This window comes from Marmota marmota, unplaced genomic scaffold (genome assembly GCF_001458135.2).
Source record: "Marmota marmota marmota unplaced genomic scaffold, marMar, whole genome shotgun sequence".
In the NCBI taxonomy this organism is placed as follows: Eukaryota; Metazoa; Chordata; class Mammalia; order Rodentia; family Sciuridae; genus Marmota; species Marmota marmota.
The window spans coordinates 7211032-7224181 of NW_026000205.1; the positions used below are offsets into that span (position 1 = coordinate 7211032).

Below are 13150 nucleotides of genomic sequence, written 5' to 3' on the forward strand. Positions count from 1 at the left end.
TTTGCCCTATATAAATTTTCTCCATTCCTCTCATGCTTTCTCCCCCCCACCCATTATGGATCAGTATCCATATGTCAGAGAAAACATTCAGCCTTTGGCTTTGTGGGATTGGTTTACTTCACTTAGCATGATATTCTCCAACTCCAACCATTTACTTGCAAATGCCATAATTTCACTTTTCTTTAAAGCTGAGTAATATTCCATTGAGCATATATGCCATATTTTTTAATCAATTCATCCATTGAGGGACACCTACATTGGTTCCATAGTCTAGCTATTGTGAATTGAGATGCTAGGAACATTGATGTGACTGCATCACTATAGAATGCTGATTTTAAGTCCTTTGGGTATAGACCGAGGAGTAGGATGACTGGGTCAAATGGTGGTTCCATTTCCAATTTTCTGAGGAGTCTCCATACTGCTTTCCATAATGGTTGCACCAATTTGCAGTCCCACCAGCAATGTATGAGTATATTTTTCCCCCATATCCTTGTCAACATTTATTGTTGCCTATATTCTTGCTCCATTCTGACAGGAGCAAGATGAAATCTTAGAGTAGTTTTGATTTGCATTTCTCTAATTGCTAGAGATGTTGAACACTCTTTCATATATTTGTTGATCAATGGTATTTCTTCTTCTGTGAAGTGTCTGCTAAGGAGCCCATTTATTGACTGTTTTTTAAGGGTTTTTTTTTGGTATTTTTTGACTTCTTTATATATCCTAGAGAGTAATGCTTAATTGGAGGTGCATGTGGTAAAGATTTTCTCCCAATCTGTAGGCTCTCTCCTCACATTACTAATTATTTCCTCTGCTAAGAAAAAAGCTTTTCAATTTGAATCCACCCCATTTATTGATTCTTGATTTACTTGTTGCACTTTAGGAGTCTTGTTAAGGAAGTCAAATCCTAGGCTGACATGATGAAGATTTGGGCCTATTTTTTTCTTCTATTAGCTGCAGAGTCTCGGTCCTAGTTCCTAAGTCTTTGATCCACTTTGAGTTGATTTTTGTGCAGGGTGAGAGATAGAGGTTTAATTTCATTTTGCTACATAGGGATTTCCAGTTTTGCCAGCACCATTTGTTGAATAGGCTATCTTTTCTCCAGTGAATATTTTTGGAATCCTCATCTAGTATAAGATAACCGTATTTATGTGGGTTTATCTCTATGTCCTCTATTCTGTACCATTGGTCTACAAGTCTATTTTGGTGCCAATACCATGTCATTTTTGTTACTATATAGCTCTGTATTATAGTTTAAGTTCTGGTATTGTGATGCCTCCTGCTTCACTTTTCTTGCTAAAGATTGCTTTAGTTATTCTGGGTCTCTTATTTTTCCAATAAATTTCATTATTGCTTTTCCTATTTATATGAAGAATTTCATTGGGATTTTAATAGGAATTGCATTAAATCTGTATAACACTTTTGGTAGCATGGCCATTTTGACAATATTAATTCTGCCTATCCAGGAGCATGGGAGATCTTTCCATCTTTTGAGGTTTTATTCAATTTCCTTCTTTAGTGTTCTGTGGTTTTCATTGTAGAGGTATTTCACCTCCTTTGTTAGATTGATTCCCAGGTATTTTATTTTATTTTTGAGGCTATTGTGAATGGAATAGTTTTCCTAATTTCTCTTTAAGTGGATTCATCACTGATGTATAGAAATGTGTTTGATTTATGGGTGTTGATTTTATATCCTGCTACTTTGCTGAATTCATTTATTAGTCTTAGAATTTTTCTGGTGGAATTTTTTGGATCTTCTAGATATAGAACCATGTCATCAGCAAATACTGATAGTTTGAGTTCTTCTTTACCTATTTGTATCCCTTTAATTTCTTTCTTTTGTCTAATTGCTCTGGCTAGAGTTTCAAAGATGATGTTGAATAGAAGTGGTGAAAGAGGACATCCTGTCTTGTTCCAGTTTTTAGCTGGAATGTTTTCAATTTTTCTCCATTTAGAATGATGCTGGCCTTGGGTTTAGCATATATAGCATTTACAATGTTGAGGTATGTTCCTACTATCCCTAGTTTTTTGAACATGAATGTGTGCTGTACTTTGTCAGATTTTTTTCTGCATCTACTGATATGACCATAAGGTTCTTGTCTAAGTCTATTGATGTGATGAATTACGTTTATTGATTTCCATGTTGAAACATCCATGTATCCCTGGGGATGAACCCCACTTGATCATGGTGCACTATCTTTTTAATATGTTTTTGTATGCAATTTGCTAGAATTTTATTGAGAATTTTTGCATTTATGTTCACCATGGATATTGATCTGAAGTTTTCTTTCTTTGCTGTGTCTTTGCCTGGTTTTGGTATCAGGGTGATATTAGCCTTGTAGAATAAGTTTGGAAGGGTCCCTTTATTTTCTATTTCATGGAATACTTTGAGGAGTGTTGGTATTATTTCTTCTTTGAAAGTCTTGTAGAACTTGGCTGAGAATCCATCTGGTCCTGAGCTCTTCTTGTTTGGTAGGATTTTTGATGGTATTTTCTATTTCATTACTTGAAATTGATCTGCTTAAATAGTTTATGACCTCCTAATTCAGTTTGGGTAAGTCATGTGCCTCCAGAAATTTGTTTATGCCTTCAATATTTTCTATTTTATTGAAGTATAAATTTTTAAAATAGTTTCTAATTCTCTTCTGTATTTCAGACATGTCCGTTATGATATTTCCTTCTTCATCTTGTATTTTAGTAATTTGAGTTTTCTCTCTTTTTCTCTTCATTAGCATGACCAGGGTTTATCTATATTATTTATTTTTTTAGTGAACCAACTTTTTGTTTTGTCAATTTTTTTTCAATTGTTTCTTTTGTTTTTATTTTATTGATTTCAGCTCTGATTTTAATTATTTCCTGCCTTCTCTGATTTTGGTGTTGATTTGTTCTTCTTTTTCTAGGACTTTGAAATGTAATGTTAGGTCATTTATTTGTTGAGTTTTTATTCTTTTAATGAATGTGCTCAATGCAATAAACTTTCCTCTTGGTACTGCCTTCATAGTGATTTTTGATATGTTGTATCAGTGTTCTCATTTACGGCTAAGATTTTTTTAAATTTCATCCTTGATTTCTTCTACTATCCATGCACCATTCAATAGTGTTTTACTTAGTCTCCATTTGTTACAGTAGCTTCTATTTTTTATTTTATCATTGATTTCTAATTTCAATCCATTGTGGTCTCACAGAATGCAGGGTTTTATCTATTTTTTTTGTATTTACTAAGAGTTGCTTTGGGGCGTAATTTATGGTCTATTATAGAGAAGGAGCCGTGTGCTGCTGAGAAGAAAGTATATTTGCTAATTAATGGATGAAATATTCTATGTATGTCTGTTAAGTCTAAATCATTGATTGTATTATTTAGTTCTATAGTTTCCTTATTTAGTTTTTGTTTGGAAGATCTATCTAGTAGTGAGAGAGGTGTGTTAAAGTCACCCAGTATTATTGTATTGCGGTCTATTTGACTCTTGAAATTGAGAAGTTTTTTTCTGATATACATAGATGCTCCATTGTTTGGCATAAGTATTTATAATTGTTATGTCCTGCATATATATATTTCCCTTAAAAAGTATGAAATGTTCTTTGTCTCTTCTGATTAACTTTGGTTTGAAGTCTACTTTATCTAAGAATGAAAACCCCTGCTTATTTATGCAAACCATATGATTGATAAGTTTTTTCCCACCCTTTCACCTTCAGTCTGTGGATGTCTTTGCCCATGAGGTGAGTCTGTTGTTGGGTCTTGCTTTTTAATCCAATCTGCCAGTCTATGTCTTTTGATTGATGAGTTTAGGCTGTTAACATTCAAGGTTATTGAGATATGATTTGTTTTTTATTTATTTATGGTTTTTGATTTGTCTTAGTTTCTCATTTGGTTAGAATGTCCTTTTAGTGTAGATCCTCTCTTTGCTGGTTTTCACTTTTTTTTAAAACTTCATTCTCATGAAATATTTTGTTGAGAATCTCTGTTGTGTAGGCTTTCTAGTTGTGAATTCTTTAAATTTGTTTATCATGGAATGTTTTAATTTCATCTTCAAATCTGAAACTTAATTTTGCTGGATATAAAATTCTTGGCTGGCATTCATTTTCTTCCAGAGTTCAAAATATATTATTTCAGGACCCTTAAATTTGAGGGTCTGGGTTGAGAAATCAGTTGAGATACAAACTGGTTTCCCCCAATACATAATTTGATTTTTTTCTCTCACAGCTTTTAAGATTTTATCTTTATTTTCTGTGTTATTCATTCTAATTATAATGTGTCTTGGTGTGGGTCTGCTGTAATTTTGTACATTTGGGGTATGGTAAGCCTTTTGTATTTGATTTTCCATTCCATCCTTTGGGTTTGGGAAATTTTCTGCTACTATATCATTAAAAAGATTGTGCATTCCTTTGGTTTGGATCTCTGCTCCTTCATGTATTTCAATAACTCTTAAATTTGTTCTTTTCATGTTATCCCATAATTCTTGGATGTTATTTCCATGGTTTCTTACCATCTTCTCTGCATGTTCAACTTTACTTTCAAGATTATATATTTTGTCTTCAATGTCTAAGGTTCTGTCTTTCAAGTGGTCTAGTCTGTTGGTGATGCTTTCTATTGAATTTATAATTTGGTTTCCTGATTCCTTCATTTTGAGGATGTTGGCTTGTTTTTTTTATGATCTCTAACTCTTTTTTAAAGTGGTCTTTCACTTCCTGTATTTTTTATTTTATTTCACTCCTTATACTATCCTTTACTTCACATATCAGTGGCTTCTGTTGTTGAAGCATATTGGTTTGTTCGGGGCAATTTTATTCCCTTGTTTTTTTCATGTTGTGTGTTTTCCCATCTAGAAGTATAAATCTAAGGCAGCATAAATTTCTACCCTGTATACTTATAGTGTCCCTGAAAGTTTCTAGTACTTCACCTTTAATGGTGAGACCAATATCAACAGCACCCAGTGTAGACACAATGTATAGCCTTAAACCTAATAACTCCCGCTAAGGCATCTACTGCTTTCTTGCATTAAAGCAAAATGAATTCAATAACTATCTATAGTACAAGCAGAAAATTTGTCAAAATGATTTAAAATTTCAGATGGTGGATAGAGAACAGAGGTAGTGTAATATGTGATATTCACGAGGGGGGAAGTGTTGGGAGCGGCCACATAGGAACTGAGCGCCCCTTAGCCTTGAGCAATGAGAGTTATGGAGATGAGGCAAGCCAGATATGAACTGTGTGTGTGTGAATTATGAGCATTGAGCACACAGGGTGGACTGAACCCATGTTGCCCCTCTGTTTGGGTGGGCAACAGTGTCTTTTTGCTTGATCTGCCTATGATCCCCACACAACACATGAGATGGGTGTGACCTTCCTAGATGTCAGTCTACCTGCTGACAGCAAGGATTCACGAAGCTAGACTCAACCCTCTGAAACCTTACCTCTTGGCTTATTTGAATGGCTTCTCCCCCAATAAAAGGGTTCAGCACATGCTCCTTGCTCACTTTCTTGCCTGCCTTGCCCCCCTTGTGGGAGCTGCAGCTGAAGAGCAGTCACTGAACCCAAAGAAAAGGTACTTTCTGTATCTGTGTCTTTATTTAGTCCCAAAATTCACTTGGAGTGACCCTGATTGGTTTAGTTGTGTGATGTGACAATTGGCGCCCGAACAGGGACCTCCAGAGTAAATTTTAGAAATTTAATGGATTTGGAATTTTTCTCCAGAAGTTAAGCATGCTTAGGATTTCAGAGTATCAAGGGCAGATTTATAAAAGGGGGAAAATTAGACAAAATAAAGTCAGTGACCTTAAACTTTTTTGCAATTCTGGGGACAAGAAATAGACATCAAAAAATGAGAAATTAGAAAATTGGAAGTACCACAGAAATTAAGATGATTGGTAAAGGATATATTGCTAATTTTGTCCTCTTCCACAGGAAAAGTGTTTTTGTAGATTTTGGGGGTGGGGATTTTTTTGTGAATTTTTATATTTTGAAATATTAGGTAAAGATTTTTTGGGGGGGTTATATGTTAGGAATCTTCACTTGGAGAGTGAGAAAACAAAGGGCAAGATTTTTAATGTAAGATTGATATGGGGGATTCTTTTCCTACAGAGAAGTAAATTTTGTTTTTCTATTATTTTTTAAACATTTTGAAAGTCTCTAAATACTAAAACAGGGTCTTACTTTGAGCCCCTATCAACAGTTTATCACTTTAAAAATAATTCCAAAAATAGTTATCCCTAAAATATTAGACAGACAGCCATAAATAAATCAGCTCAATAGCCAATAGCTAATTTCAATTAAAAATCTAACATGATAGACTTTTTCTCAAGTTTAATAATATGAGACAATGCCCTACATACATTAATGTTTTTAAAATTGGTAGTCATAAATTATACATAATTATTAGAGCTAATTTTACTACGTTAAATAAAATTATTAAGGATGCTCATACAACTGTTTCTTTATACACAAAGATTGTTTTGACATAAAATCCCTCAAAATGCCTTTGTTAGCTCAATGTTATATAAAATCCTAAATTAGATCACTCTCTTAAACAATACTATTAATTTGTTTTTACCCATTAATATTTGAGATACTCCCCCTACTTAGGTCATCACTAAATTTGATAACAATAATGACAGTTTTTTATGCATTTGTAGATAAAAGACTATTCATTTCTCTATTTCACTTTTTTATTAATGGTAAAACCAAAATATCTTCTCTAGGCTTATTTAGCATATGTACCTCCTATTTTGTATAGATGTTTATATTTTTCTCATGTCCCTAGTAAAGACTGCCACTCCTAATTTTAAAACTCTGTCTTTAACTTCATTAGAAATTAAGATAATTATTTAAGGTAATCGAGAGCTAATTTCAAAATACAAGTTTTTATATACAACTTATTGTATTCTTTATTTTTTGAAATTCTGTTAAAGTAAAAAATCAAGTCTTATGTTTAGTAAAGGACAAATTTCTATTTACCATGGTCCCTTTAAATTACTTTCGTCAAGTCTCACAACCAGCTAGAGATAACAAATCTTTTTTATCATTTAAATACTTGTACTATTGTCTATAATTTACACTAATGATATTATGATTTATGCCAGCCTTTCATTCAATGTTAATACATTAAAATAGGGGGAGGAACAAGACCCTACAGGCACATAATAAATCTTACAAAATATTTTAAATTTTTTTCTTAATTGTAATGTTGAGTCTTACTGCTACTGAACATGATCAATAAATTAAATCAAATTTCAAAAGATAGAGTTTAAACCAGTCATCGTTAAAATGACTGAAAATCCTGGCTCAGGAAGATAAATTTCCAGCTGCAGAGTTTATAGCCAAGCAGCTTCACAGGCTTATCAGGTAAGTAAAAATTATGAACAAACTTATATGGAACCATTTCTTAGGTCCACTTTTAACATACATTGCAATGTGTACTGGAAAGTCCACCCATGTAACTAGATTACTTGTACTGACTGTAATGGTCAGTTATACCTATATGTTGATACTACAGTAAACAGGCTGTCTGGGAGTATTTTCTGAGCAAAAGACATCATATGAGAAACTTAAATAAGCTGATTATGCTGATCCTTAGTAATTAAGATTATATATCTGGACAATTGTCCAAATAGAAAGATTGTTGAAATATAACTTTCCTATAAAGGCCAGTTAGTTACATAAAATATCCACCAATGTATTATTGCCCTACTCATTCTACAATAGAAATTGGCACCTTTTCTAAGTGGATGGATGTGGGGGGAAAGGTACACTCATACACTGCTGATGGGACTGCAAATTGGTGCAGCCAATATGGAAATCAGTATGGAGATTCCTTGGAAATCTGGAAATGGAACCACCATTTGATCCAGCTATCCCTCTCCTCGGTCTATACCCCCAAAGACTTAAAACCAGCATACTACAGGGACATAGCCACATCAATGTTTATAGCAGCACAATTCACAATAGCTAAACTGTGGAGCCAAGCTCAATGCTCTTCAGTAGAAGAATGGATAAAAAATATGTGGCATATATACACAATGGAATATTACTCAACAATAAAAGAGAATAAAACATGGCATTTGCAGGTAAATGGGTGGTGCTGGAGAAGATAATGCTAAGTGAAGTTAGCCAATCCTCTCCCCCAAAAAGAAAAAAACAAATGCCAAATGTTCTTTCTGATATTAGGAGGCTGACTCACAGTGGAGTAGAAGGGGAAGTTTGGGAGGAATAGATGAATTCTAGATAGGGCAGAGGGGTGGGAGGGAAAGGGATGGGGCAGGGGATTAGCAAGGATGGTGGAATGTGATTAGCAAGGATGGTGGAATGTGATGGACATCATTATCCAAAGTTCATGTATGAAGACACAAATTGGTGTCAACATACTTTATATACAACCAGATATGAAAAATTGTACTGTATATGTGTAATAAGAATTGTAATGCATTCCACTGTCATTTATTTTTTAAATCAATAAAAATGCTCTAGAAGCCACTGTAATGAATAATGCAAATGAGCCCCCTGCTCTATGGTTTGTGGAAAGGCTTAAATGCCATGCCAAATAAAAATGTCTGTGTTACTATGGCCAAATGCAATGCTTCACAATAAAATTGGGAAAAGATTAAGAATCTTCTGATGAGTGTTGGCAAAGTAATAACAATAAACTGGATCTTCCAAAGTTAATTATTTTATTGAAATGATATTTTCTATTAACTTCTTTTGTGTTTCAATAGTAGATCATGATAATCTCAGACCAAGAGTCTAGTGACTGAAAGATATAATTCCCTAATTGCCTTTTTTATATTAAGAAAGGGGGAAGCTGCTACATAGGAACCAAGCACCTTTTAGTCTTGAGTGATGAGAATGTGAAGCTGTGGCAAGCCAGCCATGGGCTGTGTGTGTGAACTATGAGCATTGAGCACACAGGGTGGACTGAACCCATGTTGCCCCTCTCTTTGGGTGGGCAACAGTAAGAGTCTTTTAGCTTGCTCTGCCTATGATTCCCTCACAGCACATGAGATGGCGTGGCCTTCCTAGATGTCAGTCAACTTGCTGACAGCAAGGCTAGATTCAACCCCCTGAAACCAGATCCCTTGACTTATTTGAATGGCTTCTCCCCAATAAAAGGGTTCATGCTCCTCAGTCTATTTTTCTTTTTTTGCCTGCCTTGCCCCCCTTGTGGGAACTGCAGCTGAAAAGCAGTTACTGAACTCAAAGAAAAGTTACTTTCTGTGTCTGTGTCTTTATTTAGTCCCCAAATTCACTTGGAGTGATCCTGATTGGTTTAGTCATGTGATGCAACAGGGAAGAGAGAAGCTCGTAGTAAAAATTCACAGGAAGAGTGGAAGAGAAGCTGACAAAGATTGGCTGTTGGTTGGAGGAAAGTTGGAAAGAAAATAGACAAGAGAGGGGAAGAATATGAACAAAGAGAAAAAAGTTAAAGACATAAGAGTACAACAAAAATGCAAAACCCTATTCATATATCATTGTCCTCCACACACTGATGCATAAAAAAATCCTGTTCCAAATATGGTAGAGAGATTTAAGATAAAATAAAATAAATCTTTCTGGAAAGTTGAACTGTCTCTGTCAGTTCTCAGCCCTGTCTCTGACATCTCTCAGGATCACCAAACCCAGATCAGCCATCATAAAACCCAGACTCTATCCCACCCATCTGGGCTTCCACAGGCTCAGCCACGCTGCAGTCCCAAGATCTCAATGCTGCTTCTACTTGCAGAGAGACTACCAGGAATACACTCATGTAAAGGAGCAACCTCAAGATGCAGCTGCAAGACAAGCGCCATCAGCACTCTCAGCAGGAAGACCCCAGGCTCCTCCAAACCCACATGCACCCCCACACTGGACCTGCAGGTCCCAGCTTGAGGCTCCAGACAGAGGCTCTTGTGGTGGTAAACCTGCTGGCACCCAGACCCCGGGCCTGGCTGGTGTCCCAAAATATGTGTAGCCATGTACAACCAAACCTGTAGTCTCCTCTGAAGCAGTCCTGCAGGCCGTGGAAGCAGAGGTACTAGCGGTGGTTGTTGGCAGCCGGCAGCGGATCAGCAGCCGCAGCTGCAGCGGTAACTGCCACTGCAGCTGTGGGGGCAGCATCACCAGGCGATCCCCAGGGGTCAGCAATGTATCAGCTTCAGTTACATCCAGCAGCACCCAGAAAGAAGACCTCCAGGCGACCGCAGGCTAACAGCAGCGGAATCAACGGCAGTAGCCATGGCGGCTGTGGTGCAGGCGGCAGTTGATTGACGGGAGACTTCCGGTTCACAGCACCCACCGTGCAGAAGCGCCGGAAGTAGTTCCCAGGACACTGAGGCCGTTTCCAGAGAAGAGACTTTTGGGCACAAACGCCGTGTCTGCGGCAGCAGACCCCTCTTTTGTTTTATATGGCCTTTTGATGAATAATACCTGTTTCCTCTTTGGAGGAGGCAAAAAAATAGGGCAGGCATTGACAGTCACAAGTATAACATTACAATCCCAGTAACAGACACCCACCTATGAACAAAGAGTCTGATTTTTTTTTCTTTTTGGATTTCCCACAGCTGGGCTACAACAGCAGAACAACGTTATTCTAAGGATGAAAACATTCACAGAGTTTTGTGTAAGTTTAGCAAACAAAGCGGTAACCAAATTTTCCAGAGTGCTTCCCCATGAGCCAGCAGCTGTTGAGCTGAAGCGGTTAATGATTTTATATCTCCCCAAGTCACAGGAGGTCTAGTATCTTAGGGCCCTCTTGTAGTGTTTCTTCTCTTTTGAGAAAGGTGATCATCTTTTGGTTCAGTGGAATCCTCCTCATCCAAGGTCAAATGGAACTTGGGGATTGGTTGTGAAGTCCCTGAAGCCAACTCATGATTGACAGGTCTCATGCATGGAGCTGGAGTCTAAGCAGGACCTGTTGGTGTAAGCATAGCAGTCTATCCTGTTCCCCATGTAATCAGGGGTGTAGGGTCTTCTCATTCTGGGTCTGGTGGAACCCTATATTTCACATAAATTTTTGGTAATGGCTGTTTGGGAATAAAATGTCTACCCAAGGCAGATGACCAATTGTGAGTATTAATTTTTTATTGCATGTTGAATGCATTAACTATAAATCAAACAATATGTAAGGCATTATTAACATGAGAGTGGCTAGTTCCCCTTTTTGGTTTTTGTTTTAAGAGTACAATGTGCTCGTTTAATTTTCATTGATACTCACTCTGGGTTTATTTGGGCTAATGCTTATAGGTCTAAAAAATCTATCTACTTGCATTTCTTATTTATTACTCTGCTTTGCCACTATGGACAAGCCTGCTCATTAAAAACAGATGATGCCCCTGCATATACATCTTGTGCTTTTGCACAATTTTGTAACCAATGAAATTTATAATTTTAAATCATGAAATTCCTCATAATCCCCTCTCATCCAGTAAGTGCTGGGAGTTGAAATCCTCATGTGTGGAGAAGAACTTGGGGGTCATTCAACAGGAAGCCCAACATAAAGATCTCATTAGTGCCATCGCAGGGAAAAGAAAGGGGGATTTGACATGATGAGTGGGTGATGAGACAGGGAGACAGGAAGAGAGAGGGCGGGAGAAATTGAGACACAGAAAGCTTAAGACAGCCCAGAGGAAACATAAAAAGGAGCAACCATTGAGAAGACTGTGGAGAGAAGACCAGACACTGTTTCCACAAACTTGAGGGACAGGTGAGTAAAAAAGGAAAACTGGGGAAATTCAAGACACCATGTATGCCTGCCTACATCCCCCCAAGCTGTGTCCCCCTCACCATAGCCTTTGAAGAGGCAGTCAAAGGTGGCCTGCTGGCCTCTCCCACTGAACTCCTTAGCCTGATCCACCAGCGCCTCCTTCACTGCATTATATCCATACAACACCACGACCTGGCGAGTCCCCAAGTGGATGGTGAACACAGGGCCATAGTGCCTGCTCATCTGTAGGGGATAGATGGGAATGGTTAGAGGTCTGGTTTCCTGTCCAGCTTCCTCATGTCAGGGTCCAGGATGCATTTCTCCCAGGCTCTGGTACTCAAGGAGCTAAAAACCCAAGATCTGGAATTTTCTGGCCAGGAACTGGCTGCTGAACCTGAAAAATCCCTGTGTCCTAAGAATCAGATGCATCCTGGTCAATCCTCTGCCACAAAGCCACAGTGAATCTGGGAAGCCCCCAAGCCCACCCAATTCCACCCACCTCTCTGCCTGGTTTGACCTTCACAAGGCTGTTGTACATCTCATTTTTTTCCAGCTGCAGGTAGTTTCCAAGAAAGGGCAGTGGAGTGGGACCTGGAGGCAGCTTTCCCTGGAGACTCCTGTGCTTCCAGACAGACTTCAACACCATTGCACTCAGGCAGGCCAGCAAGGCCACCAGAATCAGCTCAAAGTCCAGCATGGTGCTAGTGTTACAAGTAGGTGGGGATGGCTGGGTAGTTTGCATTTATATACTGTGGGATATAACTGTGGCCTTTGGTTCTGTTTATGCAGTTGCTTCTTTCCTATCTGAACCACTCCTTCCAACATGAACCTTGACTATTTTGGAGAGTGAATGAACTCCAGGTCAGCAGCTGATCCTGTGGTGTTGGCCAAGCCTGGTAAATATTCCTTACCAAAGTCAAGGATGTTATTAGCCTCGACTCTTGACTTTGGTGCTAACAATTATCAGATGGACTGGGACAATGGGAATCCTGGATGCAGCAGAATGTTCCTAGTACTGCAGAAGTAGGATAGCTGCAAAAAATGTTTCTAGCTCTGTAACTTTTGGGGAACAAAGAAATCTCTTGGTTACTCAAAAGCTGTGAACAATTTGCAAAGCTTCTGCAGTTAAACTTCCTGACTATGAGACCCTGTATAATAAACTTGCAGAGCTAGTTGTGGGTCATTGTTCCTCCATCAGAGTGTATTGTTCCACCTGGCCCCAGCTTTGCTTGATAATGCCTCTGTGTTTTTCTCCATCTCCTGTCACTCCTACTTGAGAATCCTTTGCTGATGCTGTGTGGATCTTGGTAGACTAGGTTACAAAAGTTGCAGCCAAGAAAAAAATTAACATGTAACGGAGCTCCAGGAAGAATTCACATCACTAGAATAGGAGGTGTCTCAGGATGTGCTATATGGAGGTAGGAAACCAAGGCAGAACAGAGGACATTAGGGTATTTGCATGTCTGATTACCCAAGCTTTGGAT

The 13150-nt window shown here is 37.8% G+C and overlaps 1 long non-coding RNA gene across 1 annotated transcript; it reads right to left on the minus strand.

Moving 5' to 3' along the window:
- Positions 1-588: 588 nt before the first annotated feature.
- LOC107151436 lies at positions 589-11905 on the minus strand. Its single transcript, XR_007343083.1, has 3 exons — positions 11747-11905; positions 11266-11269; positions 589-601 (listed from the first exon to the last, which is right to left on the minus strand). It is a non-coding gene; the product is annotated as an uncharacterized LOC107151436 (long non-coding RNA).
- Positions 11906-13150: the final 1245 nt, after the last annotated feature.